A 12,541-nucleotide genomic window follows, 5' to 3' on the forward strand; every position below is an offset into this window, starting at 1 on the left:
TACTCTGTGTTTGGCAGTGGCACTTCAGGCAGTGTCCCAGCAGCAATGGTCCTAGCCAAATCGGAAGACCTGCCATTTCAGACGCACCCTCGCCTAGCGCCAGTGGCTTTGAAGCAGTAACCTCCTCGCCCTGCTGTTCCCCCTGTGTCTGAGATAGCTGATATCATGGCCCTGCTCCACACAGTGGCAGAAACGCTTACCATCGTCCACCGGCCATCACTGCTGCAGTCGCTGCAGTCTTAAGATGTGGTACCACAATCCAGTCAGGGCCAACACAGTCTGCTAATGGATCAGCCTATAAGAGACCGTTAACTTAATGCCATGACATGGAATGCAAATGGCATTTTTCCATCTCTGTTGGATTTAGGCAGTTTCTCCACAACGAAAGCATATATATTTGCATGGTCAGTGAAACTCGCCTCAAGCTGGGACTTCATGCAAATGCCCGTAACTAAGCATGTTACTGCACTGATAGGTTGACAGCTGGGCATGGTACGCCGATATATATCCATATATATATATATATATATATATATATATATATATATATATATATATATATATATATATAAAGACTGATTCACCATTACCAAGTCCCCACTCCACAGCTCACCAACACCAAAGCTACTACTGTGGTGGAGGAAACTGTCCAAGGATTTGTCGCCTTTGTAGCAGTCTATTGGCCACTCAAGGAAAGTAGCAGCTTTGAAGATGCCATGGAATTGTTGCAGTTACAAGAGAAATTATTTGCTGCTAGCGACCTCCATGCAAAGAACTGAGTGTGGAACTCACACATCACGAACATCAGTGACCAATGGCTCCTTCATGATGTGGAAAAAGTTCAAGGACAAGCCTATTGACCAGCAGAGCCCACAATATACCCACACTTGAGAGGCCTCCCTGATGTCATCGCCTTTGGGATCGCTAATGGACTCAACTGGCTCATTGCTGTGGAGGTCATACAATCTTTACCCTCTGATCACTGGCCAGTTATCTTCCACTTAGTTACTGAGCTTGTTTAAACACAGCCAGTCCTTAATACAAGAAAAATGTACTGGCGACAGTGTCAGTAGAGCATCGCACATATCCTTGTGGGTGCCAACCTTGTCACGGATGCCAAAGTCAGAGATGCTGCTTTGCTCTCCCAAGACGTGATTGCTGGGGCCCTGCATTCAGCATCTCTGACTTACTGTTCTATGGGGGGAGGGAGGTTGGCGGGGGTTCGCTCTACCACTCCTGCCTCCAGTGATATCACACCACAACTGTGGATATAGGAGGCTCCATTGTCACTGGCACCTAACCAGAAATCTTGTCACTGAGAGGTGGATCAATCTTCTGTGTCAACAAGAGAAAACCACCCTAACAGAGCATCACAGCCAGTGTTATCAGGATAAACTCGCCACTATTGAACCCAATATTCAACCTTAGGAGGTAGTTCATCACTTCACAAAGCAACGAGGTCGACTTCCTTTCATAGATATGTCACAGGGTACCCCATATGTCCCAAGAGCCAAAGCCAATGTAGTGCCTGATGTTTTGCAAAACCATTTTCTACCTCTCAAGTGATCAATCATCCTTCAACATGTGCAGCTGGTTGAGGACAGCCTTCAGATCTTCTTCGCTGATGACTCCCCTGTAGGCCAGACACTGAGATGGAGGTGCAGCGCCGGCCGAAGTGGCCGTGCGGTTAAAGGCGCTGCAGTCTGGAACCGCAAGACCGCTACGGTCGCAGGTTCGAATCCTGCCTTTGGCGTGGATGTTTGTGATGTCCTTAGGTTAGTTAGGTTTAACTAGTTCTAAGTTCTAGGGGACTAATGACCTCAGCAGTTGAGTCCCATAGTGCTCAGAGCCATTTGAACCATTTTTTTGGAGGTGCAGCATCATCTGCAACTCCTTCCAGCTATGAAAGCTTGAGAGAGGACAAGTCAGTCTTTCACCTATTTTTCGTATACAGAAAATTATTAAAGATTTTATTACAACCTGATGCACCTTGAGCGAGACTCTAGAAAGTTAACGACCTGAGCAGGTGAAGATGGGGCCTGGTAGGGCGCTAAAAGCATGAGGTATTTTTATATTTCTTAGCTCATAGAAACAGCATGTTGAGAGTTGGAAGCAAATAGCAGTGAGCTCATCCCTCAGTAAATCTTGCTGGACAGGCCCACAGTCATATAGGGCAGACAGAGCAGCCCCTCACGAGACAGGTCTCCAGCAGAACAATGCTGCTATACCTGCATTGGCGCCAGACTGAGGAGATGCATCTACACAGTGGAGTCATAAACTGGGCATTGTGTACAGAGCTGCACATAACCAAAATTTACAAATTTTTGTGTTGGCCAATACTGCAAATTGGCCTGTGGCCCACTTCCATCGGCCACCTCGGTTGTATAAGAAACTCTGGCATCTGAGAAACGTTTAGAGAGAGAATCTTTATTACACCTCATAGGTAGGACGCTCCAAGGCACAGGAGATTTAGATATCTACATCTACATCTATGCGATTACTCTGCTATTCACAATAAAGTGCCTGGCAGAGGGTTCAATGAACCACCTTCATGTTGTCTCTCTACCGTTCCACTCTCGAACGGCCCGTGGGAAAAACGAGCACATAATTTTTTCCGTGCAAGCCCTGATTTCTCTTATTTTATCGTGATGATCATTTCTCCCTGTGTAGGTGGGTGCCAACAGAACGCTTTCGTAATCGGAGGAGGAAACTGGTGATTGAAATTTCATGAGAAGATCCCGTCTCAACGAAAAACGCCTTTGCTTTAATGATTGCCACTCCAATTCACGTATCATGTCTGTGACACTATCTCCCCTATTTCGCGATAATACAAAACGAGATGCCCTTCTTTGTACTTTTTCGATGTCATCCGTCAGTCCCACCTGATGCGGATCCCACACCGCATAACAGTACTCCAGAATAGGGCTGACAAACGTAGTGTAAGCAGTCTCTTTGGTAGACCTGTTGCACCTTCTAAGTGTCCTGCCAATGAATCGCAGTTTTTGGTTTGCTCTACCCACAATATTATCTATGTGATCGTTCCAATTTAGGTTATTTGTAATTGTAATCCCTAAGTATTTAGTTGAATTTGCAGCCCTCAGATTTGTGTGACTTATCGCGTAATCGAAATTTAGCTGATTTCTTTTAGTACTCATGTGAATAACTTCGCACTTTTCTTTATTCAGGGTCAACTGCCACTTTTTGCACCAAACAGATATCTTATCTAAATCATTTTGCAAGTCGTTTTGATCATCTGATGACTTTACAAGACGGTAATTGACAGCATCATCTGCAAACAATCTAAGACGGCTACTCGGATTGTCTCCTATGTCGTTAATATAGACCAGGAACAACAGAGGGCCTATAACACTTTCTTGGGGACGCCGGATATTACTTCTATTTTACTCGATGACTTTCCGTCTATTACTACGAACTGTGACCTTTCTGACAGGAAATCACGAATCCAGTCGCACAACTGAGGCGATACTCCGTAGGCACGCAGTTTGATTAGAAGACGCCTGTGGGGAATATAAAGATCTTTAAGATTGTATCTGTTCACTTGTTGCCACGGGAAGTGACGCGACTTCGGAGAGAAACATCTTCCCCCTCCGCGAAAACTTAAGAAAAGCCTGTAACTGGTGGTTTCTTCTTTTTCCAGAGACGCAGGTTTCTTAACCCTTCCGCTGGTTCGACATGAGTTTGTGCTGTCGTGGGGGAGGGGAGATTTAGCGCCTCTAGAGTCCTATGATTGGCTCAAGACGGCGAGAAGGCGGTGTCGTTCGTGCACTTTGCGGGAAAACGGATTTTTTTTTTTTCTCAAGAGGTGCGAGACACTCGGGTGCTTGACTTTTGTCTGGTAAGAAGAGTGTTCTGGTAGATGCTCTGGCATGGGTGGTTGGTGCTTGGGCCTGTCTTGGCACTGTCTTCACTTGCGAGTGGTTTAGACTGGGGAGGCTGATGTGAAATTCTTACTGAACCGACAGTGTGACTTCAAACGTCTCGGACTACTCATTTGTCCAAGGCACACTTATTCGTTTTTGGTTTACCAGTCTTGACGTTTGGTATCCTTCTTGTCCACTGCGGTTTTAAACCAACTTAGTTTTTTTTTTTTTTTTTTTTTTTTTTTTTTTTTTTTTTTTTTTTTTTTTTTTTTTTTTTGTCATCAGTCTACTGACTGGTTTGATGCAGCCCGCCACGAATTCTTTTCCTGTGCTAATCTCTTCATCTCAGAGTAGCACTTGCAACCTACGTCCTCAATTATTTGCTTGACGTATTTCAATTTCTGTCTTCCTCTACAGTTTTTGCCCTCTACAGCTCCCTCTAGTACCATGGAAGTCATTCCCTCATGTCTTAGCAGATGTCCTATCATCCTGTCCCTTCTCCTTATCAGTGTTTTCCACATATTCCTTTCCTCTCCGATTCTGCGTAGAACCTCCTCATTCCTTACCTTATCAGTCCACCTAATTTTCAACATTCGTCTATAGCACCACATCTCAAATGCTTCGATTCTCTTCTGTTCCGGTTTTCCCACAGTCCATGTTTCACTACCATACAATGCTGTACTCCAGACGATCATCCTCAGAAATTTCTTCCTCAAATTAAGGCCGGTATTTGATATTAGTAGACTTCTCTTGGCCAGAAATGCCTTTTTTGCCATAGCTAGTCTGCTTTTGATGTCCTCCTTGCTCCGTCCGTCATTGGTTATTTTACTGCCTAGGTAGCAGAATTCCTTAACTTCATTGACTTCGTGACCATCAATCCTGATGTCAAGTTTCTCGCTGTCCTTATTTCTACTACTTCTCATTACCTTCGTCTTTCTCCGATTTACTCTCAAACCATACTGTGTACTCATTAGACTGTTCATTCCGTTCAGCAGATCCTTTAATTCTTCTTCACTTTCACTTAGGATAGCAATGTCATCAGCGAATGGTATCATTGATATCCTTTCACCTTGTATTTTAATTCCACTCCTGAACCTTTCTTTTATTTCCATCATTGCTTCCTCGATGTACAGATTGAAGAGTAGGGGCGAAAGGCTACAGCCTTGTCTTACACTCTTCTTAATACGAGCACTTCGTTCTTGATCGTCCACTCTTATTATTCCCTCTCGGTTGTTGTACATATTGTATATGACCCGTCTCTCCCTATAGCTTACCCCTACGTTTTTCAGAATCTCGAACAGCTTGCACCATTTTATATTGTCGAACGCTTTTTCCAGATCGACAAATCCTGTGAAAGTGCCTTGATTTTTCTTTAGCCTTGCTTCCATTATTAGCCGTAACGTCAGAATTGCCTCTCTCGTCCCTTTACTTTTCCTAAAGCCAAACTGATAGTCATCTAGCGATTCTCAATTTTCTTTTCCATTCTTCTGTATATTATTCTTGTAAGCAGCTTCGATGCATGAGCTGTTAAGCTGATTGTGCGATAATTCTCGCACTTGTCAGCTTTTGCCGTCTTCGGAATTGTGTGGACGATGCTTTTCCGAAAGCCAGATGGTATATCGCCAGACTCATATATTCTACACACCAACGTGAATAGTCGTTTTGTTGCCACTTCCCCCAATGATTTTAGAAATTCTGATGGAATGTTATCTATCCCTTCTGCCTTATTTGACCGTAAGTCCTCCAAAGCTCTTTTAAATTCCGATTCTAATACTGGATCCCCTATCTTTTCTAAATCGACTCCTGTTTCTTCTTCTATCACATCAGACAAATCTTCACCCTCATAGAGGCTTTCAATGTATTCTTTCCACCTATCTGCTCTCTCCTCTGCATTTAACAGTGGAATTCCCGTTGCACTCTTAATGTTACCACCGTTGCTTTTAATGTCACCAAAGGTTGTTTTGACTTTCTTGTATGCTGAGTCTGTCCTTCCGACAATCATATCTTTTTCGATGTCGTCACATTTTTCCTGCAGCCATTTCGTCTTAGCTTCCCTGCACTTCCTATTTATTTCATTCCTCAGCGACTTGTATTTCTGTATTCCTGATTTTCCCGGAACATGTTTGTACTTCCTCCTTTCATCAATCAACTGAAGTATTTCTTCTGTTACCCATGGTTTCTTCGCAGCTACCTTCTTTGTACCTATGTTTTCCTTCCCAACTTCTGTGATGGCCCTTTTAAGAGATGTCCATTTCTCTTCAACTGTACTGCCTACTGCGCTATTCCTTATTGCTGAATCTATAGCGTTAGAGAACTTCAAACGTATCTCGTCATTCCTTAGTACTTCCGTATCCCACTTCTTTGTTGTTTATGGTATAGAATAAAAACTTGTTTAGCATAAATTATGTCTGTCTTTGTTTTGGGAAAATAAATGTTGTTAGTAAACTAAATTTTGCATATATTCTCAATCATTTGATATAGTACAAACAGTGTTACCTTTCATCGTGGCACCCTTTGTCAGGATCTCGGATTGATGGCACCTTCTGTGACCGTCAGATCGTAGATAGTGTTGCCTAGTGAAGTTTCTGTTCCCCATGTTTAATGTGGTGCACTGTGATAGAACAGATTCACGTTGCTGGCGGCTAGACGTAGTACTAATATTTAATTAATGTATGTTTGTATTTTCATGTTGTGGTTGTGACTTCTGCGTCACTTGGTTGTTTGTTTTTGACGGCGAACGGCGATGTGCTGATTTCTTAGGATTGAGATTTTCGTTTGTGAGTATAGACAAGCCTCCTGTTATTTGAATTCGTTGTCAATAACTGGGAATCAGTAGCTCACGGGAGCTTAATTTAGAGTAGAATCTGTTTGGGATAGGAATGTGTAGTGATTAAATTCGTTTGGGTCAGAATTAGAGTGCATGCTTATAAGAAGCAAGGCACGATTGCTACAGAGTAGCGGAAGTAATTCTGTTTTGTTAACCATGGATCCACGTCAGATTAGTTGCGGTGACCAGGTAGATACTACACAGGATTCTCAGGCAAACGCAGTTGCGGACCGGGCAGAAAGGTCGAAAGTAGAACCTGCAGAATATGACAACATGTCTCAGTCAGGTCACGAAAGTGAACGGGAGACCGCAGCAGAACGAAATGTAGGCACTGCTTTTACAAGACGCACCATCCGTGAGACTGGCAAACCAGAATCACGAAAGAAACGTCACAGAATGATGGAATCTCGTTCATTTAGTCCGGAAGGTGTTAGCGGTGGATCTCTGTCTGAGGCTCTCATGCAATTCATGCAAGAGGCAGAAAGGAAGAGGCAAGAGGTAGAAAGGAAGAGACAAGAGGCAGAGAAAAAAAATACAGGAGGAAGTGTAGGAAAGACACAAATTAATCATAATAACTGTCACAGACAGTATAGATGGAGTCAAGAAAGAGATCGCAGGAATTCAAGACGAGCTAGAGAGTGTCAAGAAAACGACAGTAGAAACCCGTGAGGTCGCGGGCCAGGCGAAGCGCGATGCCAAAACAGCGCGACTGGGAGTCAAGTAGCACGAAAGAACGCATCAGTGGCCAAAGAACAAGTTCAACTGGCAAGAACTGACGTGTGTAAGGCAAAAAAGGCACTTGCAGCTCTCCTAAAGCAAGGCAAAAAATAGTTCAAGAAACGCAGGAAAAAATGAGTGAGGCTGGAAAGTGAACTGAACAGATAGAAATCAAACAGGCCGGATTCTCTGAAGTTAAAGATCAGCAGACACGAGTAGCCGCGCAACAAAACGAGTTGACTAAGCAAGTTTCTGCTGGCACATGAGCGGGTCACGCAATTGCAAACACAGTCTCGTCCGTTAGAGCGCCATCGAGAGCATCACAGAAGTGAAGAAAATGTTTTGCGACTCTCCGAACCTCTATATGAGGACACACCCCTGCACATGGGCGAATTCAGCGGGAATATGCTTCTGCCGCGGCGAAACGCGCAATAGAAAATACTCCGTCGGTAACATGCAGCATGTCAGAGACAGAGCCGGAAAACAATTGTACACGTCTACGGAGGTCAGAAACGTTATTACGTGAATCTGAAATCACGAGGGGATACCATAACAGTGCACAAGGATTGTTGGGGCACGGATGCATGGAATCATGCTCAGCAGACGAGAAGGAAAATTCGTACGGCGAATACGTCGAACCTTTCGACTACAAAATTTTCTTGACCATCCAGAATTTTCAAGTCTACAAGGAGCCAAACAACGCATTACATCCAAAGGCCTGGATGGCACAGTACGACCACGTGCTACCAGAATCTTGACCACTGCTCCAGTTTATCTGTGGTTTCTTAGAAGGGTCGAGTGTAGAACATATGCGTGGAGTTGCGGAGAGTTGTCTCTCCTACCAAGAATTTAAGGACGATTTCTTTAGCACAGACACACAGGAGAGGATAAAACAGGAGATTATGTTAGGAAAGGACTTAGAAGCGTCAGGATTCCACAGTCCTGTCAAATTCTCCGAATCCCTGGTCAAGAAGAATAGATTCTTGGATCAACCGTACAGTCCCAAGGAAATTATAAGGCACTGCTAAATTAAATTACCTTTACGTTACCAGCAACTGCTCATCGGTAGATGCAGCGATTCAGTCGAAGCTTTCAAGACTGCGCTGTGTGAACTCGAATACGTGAATGGAATTCACAACTCACGAGAAAGAAGTAGAAACAATGACTGTAACTGGCCAGATTTACCAGAGAGGAATGACGATGGACGAAATGGGGGAAAACATCGATCGAATCGAAACCAAAATTCAAACTGCAATTGGAATAACCAGCCATCATGGGAAAATAGAAGAAGACGAGGAAATTATAATCATAACAACAACAACGACTACTACTACTACCGACGAAACAGAAACTGGAGATGGTTCAAATGGCTCTGAGCACTATGGGACTTAACCACTGTGGTCATCAGTCCCCTAGAACTTAGAACTACTTAAACGTAACTAACCTAAGGACATCACACACATCCATGCCCGAGGCAGGATTCGAACCTGCGACCGTAGCAGTCGCGCGGTTCCGGACTGCGCGCCTAGAAACGCTAGACCACCGCGGCCGGCGAAACTGGAGAGAGCAGCAGAACTCGAACTAGGGCCAACAGGATTCTAGGGACCAACAGCAAAGCAATAGCAGGACATACAATGGTCAAGGTCAATGGAATGACCGACGTAGTGAATATGTGAAATTGAGGCCACCTAACCCATGTGTATGATTGATGATTGAGACCAGATAAGTGACAGAGCAAGAGTAAATCAATGAGCAGAGAACAGTTCATACTTCAGGACGTTGTAAATGATTAGGGACATTAGACATCTCTGAGCTCAGGATATGGTGTGAATGGGTATATTTCTTTGCTGCAAGGCCTTTTAACCACCTATCAAATGTTTATCGGAAGTCTGTAATGTAGCAATAATCCCTGGGTCTAACATATTTCATACTACTCACAGAAAAATTTATATGTACTCTTGCTGGCTTGCACTTCATGTGAGAGAATGATCCCTGGAATGAATGAGGTCAAGCTATGATGCGTTTTAGCCATGGGCAATCATGATTGGCAAAGTTACATATATATATGTTATAAGGACGAAATTCACCTACTGTTTTCAATGACTTTCACTGGTTCATGTTACACTAAACAATATTGAAGTGAGACACTACCCATGCAGAAATCAACAGCACGTAGAGGGCAGTGAGAGAGGACATGTTACTCTCTCACCTATTTTTCCATATATGGAAAATTATTAAATAATTTACTACAACCTTATGCACCTTGAGCGAGACTCTAGAAAGTTAACGGCCTATGCAGACGTTGATGCAGCCTGGTAAGGCGCTAAAAGCATGAGGTATTTTTATGTTTCTTAGCTCGCGGAAGTGGCATGTTGGAAATTGAAAGCAATTGGCAGCGAGCCCATCCCTCACGGCCTCGTTTCTATAAGAAACTCTGGCATCTGAGAAACCTTTAGAGATAGAATCTTTATTACACCTCATAGGTAGGACGCTCCAAGGCACAGGAGATTTAGATAAAGACCTTTAAGATTCTATCTGTTCGCTTGTTGCCATGGGAAGTGACGCGACTTCAGAGAGAAACATCTTCCCCCTCTGCGAAAACTTAAAAAAAACCAGTAACTGGTGGTTTCTTCTATTTCCAGAGACGCAGGTTTTTTAACCCTTGCGCTGGTTCGACATGAGTTGTGCTGTCGTGCAGGAGGGGAGATTTAACGCCTCTAAAGCCCTGTGAGTGGCTCAAGATGGGATGAAGGCAGTGTCGTTCATGCACTTCACGGGAAGACGGGAATTTTTTATTTGGAGAGGTGCAAGAGTCTCGGGTACTGGACTTTGGTCTGGTAAGAAGGGACTTCTGGTCGAAGCTCTGGCATATTTGACTGGTGCTTGGGACCTTTCCTGACACTGATTTCACTTGCGAGTAGTTTAGACTGGGGAGCCTGTGGTGAAGTTCTTACTGTACCGACAGCGTGACTTCAAACGTCTCGGACTACTCGTTTGCCGAGGGCACACTGATTCGTTTTTGATTTACCAGTCTTGACGTTTGGTATCCTTTCGCACTCTGTTGTATAAGTGAGCCAAATTGGTCCTTGGTTCAACCAGCGAACGAGTATGTCAATCACTGAAACGTACTGTGATTTCAGGGCTCTGATAGAGAGTAAATTGCGATCTGTCTGCCTGATCGCTAGACCGTGAGATTTTTGCATTTCTTTCGTGGCCGCGATAGATTCACAGGTGCCGCCTTACGCCTCGCCTTCGCCGCAGACATCTCGCCAGCTGCAAGTTACATCGCTGAACGAAGGAAACAGGCTAATGTACTGCCGCTCCGGCCTTGTCAGAGCATACAGATCTCAATCGCCACTTGCTCCCAGCTGCACCTATATTGAGAAACTTCTGTAAATTATCAATCAAAGTCTGCTCAGTGTCACATCAATTCAGATTGCGTTATCCACATTTTTAGGGCCGAATACTTGACTCACTTTTGCCACCTTTAGTAGTTTACGGTATAAAATAAAAACTTGTTTAGCATAATTTATGTCCGTCTTTGTTTTGGAAAAATAAATGTTGTTAGTAAACTAAATATTGCATACATTCTCAACCATTTTATATAGTCCAAAAAGTGATGCCAAAGCGATGGAAAAACGGGAAGGACCCTACGAGTAATAGGCCTATAAGTTTCCTCCCAACGGTCAGCAAGCTTTTAGAGTGTATATTCCTTCCAAGACTCAACCTGCAACTGGAGCAAGATGGCATATTACCTAATGAGCAATTTAGCTTCCGCCAGCAGTACTCAACCACTCAGCAGCTGTTAACAAAAAAGACTATTGTGAAACCATATGTTTTGATGTGTCGAAGGCGTTTGGCAGTGTCTTAGACCATTGCCTGCTGTATGAGCTCTTTGTTCAGGACCTTCTGCCAGTGTTTGTCAAACTCATCCACAGTTGTCATGAACACTGTACCTTCGTTGTTCATGCTGGTGGGGGGGATGTCTACCAAATGGAATTTTAAGGCCAGGCTGCCACAGGGCTCCATTTGAGGTCCAGTACTGTATACCGTCTACACAGTAGACCTCCCAATGTCGCTAAGAGTCATCATGAACACCGATAATACAGTGCTACTCATGCACAACAAGTAATTGGTTACTGTCCATCGCTGGCTGCCACCAGCTTGAAGAAGGGGTTGTGAAGGTTCGAGTTCAATGCCACCAAAAGCTAAGGCATGATACTGACAAAGGGCCTTCTGCCAGCGGACGCCAATTTTTTGCTCTCTGAGCATCCGATTGAATGGACCAAATCCTCAAAATACCTGGGGCTATTCTTAGATCAGAAGCTCACATTGAAGAAGCACATTATTCATGTGTAGAAGCAACCAACGCAGCAGCTTAACATGCTATATTCAGTGCTCAACGAGAGGTCTTCTTTGTCAGTCAGTTGTGATTCTATATCTACAGGCTGAGTACTTGGCCCGTCATGAACTACATCCACGTGGTATGGAGAAATGAAACTCATAGCCACATCAAGCGCCTACAGGCTCTCCAGAACAAAATCCGGGGCCGAGTGTTTCATGCGCCCTACGATTTTCCGGTACACTATCCGCATGATGTGGCTGGGGATGGACGCCAGCATGTGTCGAGAAGTATCTAGGGCATGTTGCGATTTTCCCAGAATCCCCTCATCTGCCAACTCTGTAGGTGGAACGACAACTGTGACCGCTAGAAGCGGCCAGTGACGCTACTTCACTGGTAGGCAGCGCCCTCCTACATTGAGTTAAACACAAATACGACATGCACCCAAGACGACACGAGAAGCCGAATCATCTATCACACCTAACGACTACAACAGGCTAAGCTCTGGTTAATACTGTGAACAGCTAGTTGTGGATTTATTGTCCCATCCTGAAGAAGCATGCCTGCCTGCCATTAACTCACTTCCTATCATGCTGTTCTCCAGTGTTTACCTCGCTGATGCCGTGCGTATGTGACCAGGCTGCTTAGTGCATATTACTTGGACAACTCTTTGCACTTAAAATACATGGATGCCTATGGACTTGTTTGATCGTGGACTATCTGCATTCTTTTCTCGGCGTGGATCTACATCTTTACGACGACCCAGCATCATCT

The sequence above is a fragment of the Schistocerca piceifrons genome, chromosome X (assembly GCF_021461385.2).
Source record: "Schistocerca piceifrons isolate TAMUIC-IGC-003096 chromosome X, iqSchPice1.1, whole genome shotgun sequence".
Classification (NCBI taxonomy): domain Eukaryota; kingdom Metazoa; phylum Arthropoda; class Insecta; order Orthoptera; family Acrididae; genus Schistocerca; species Schistocerca piceifrons.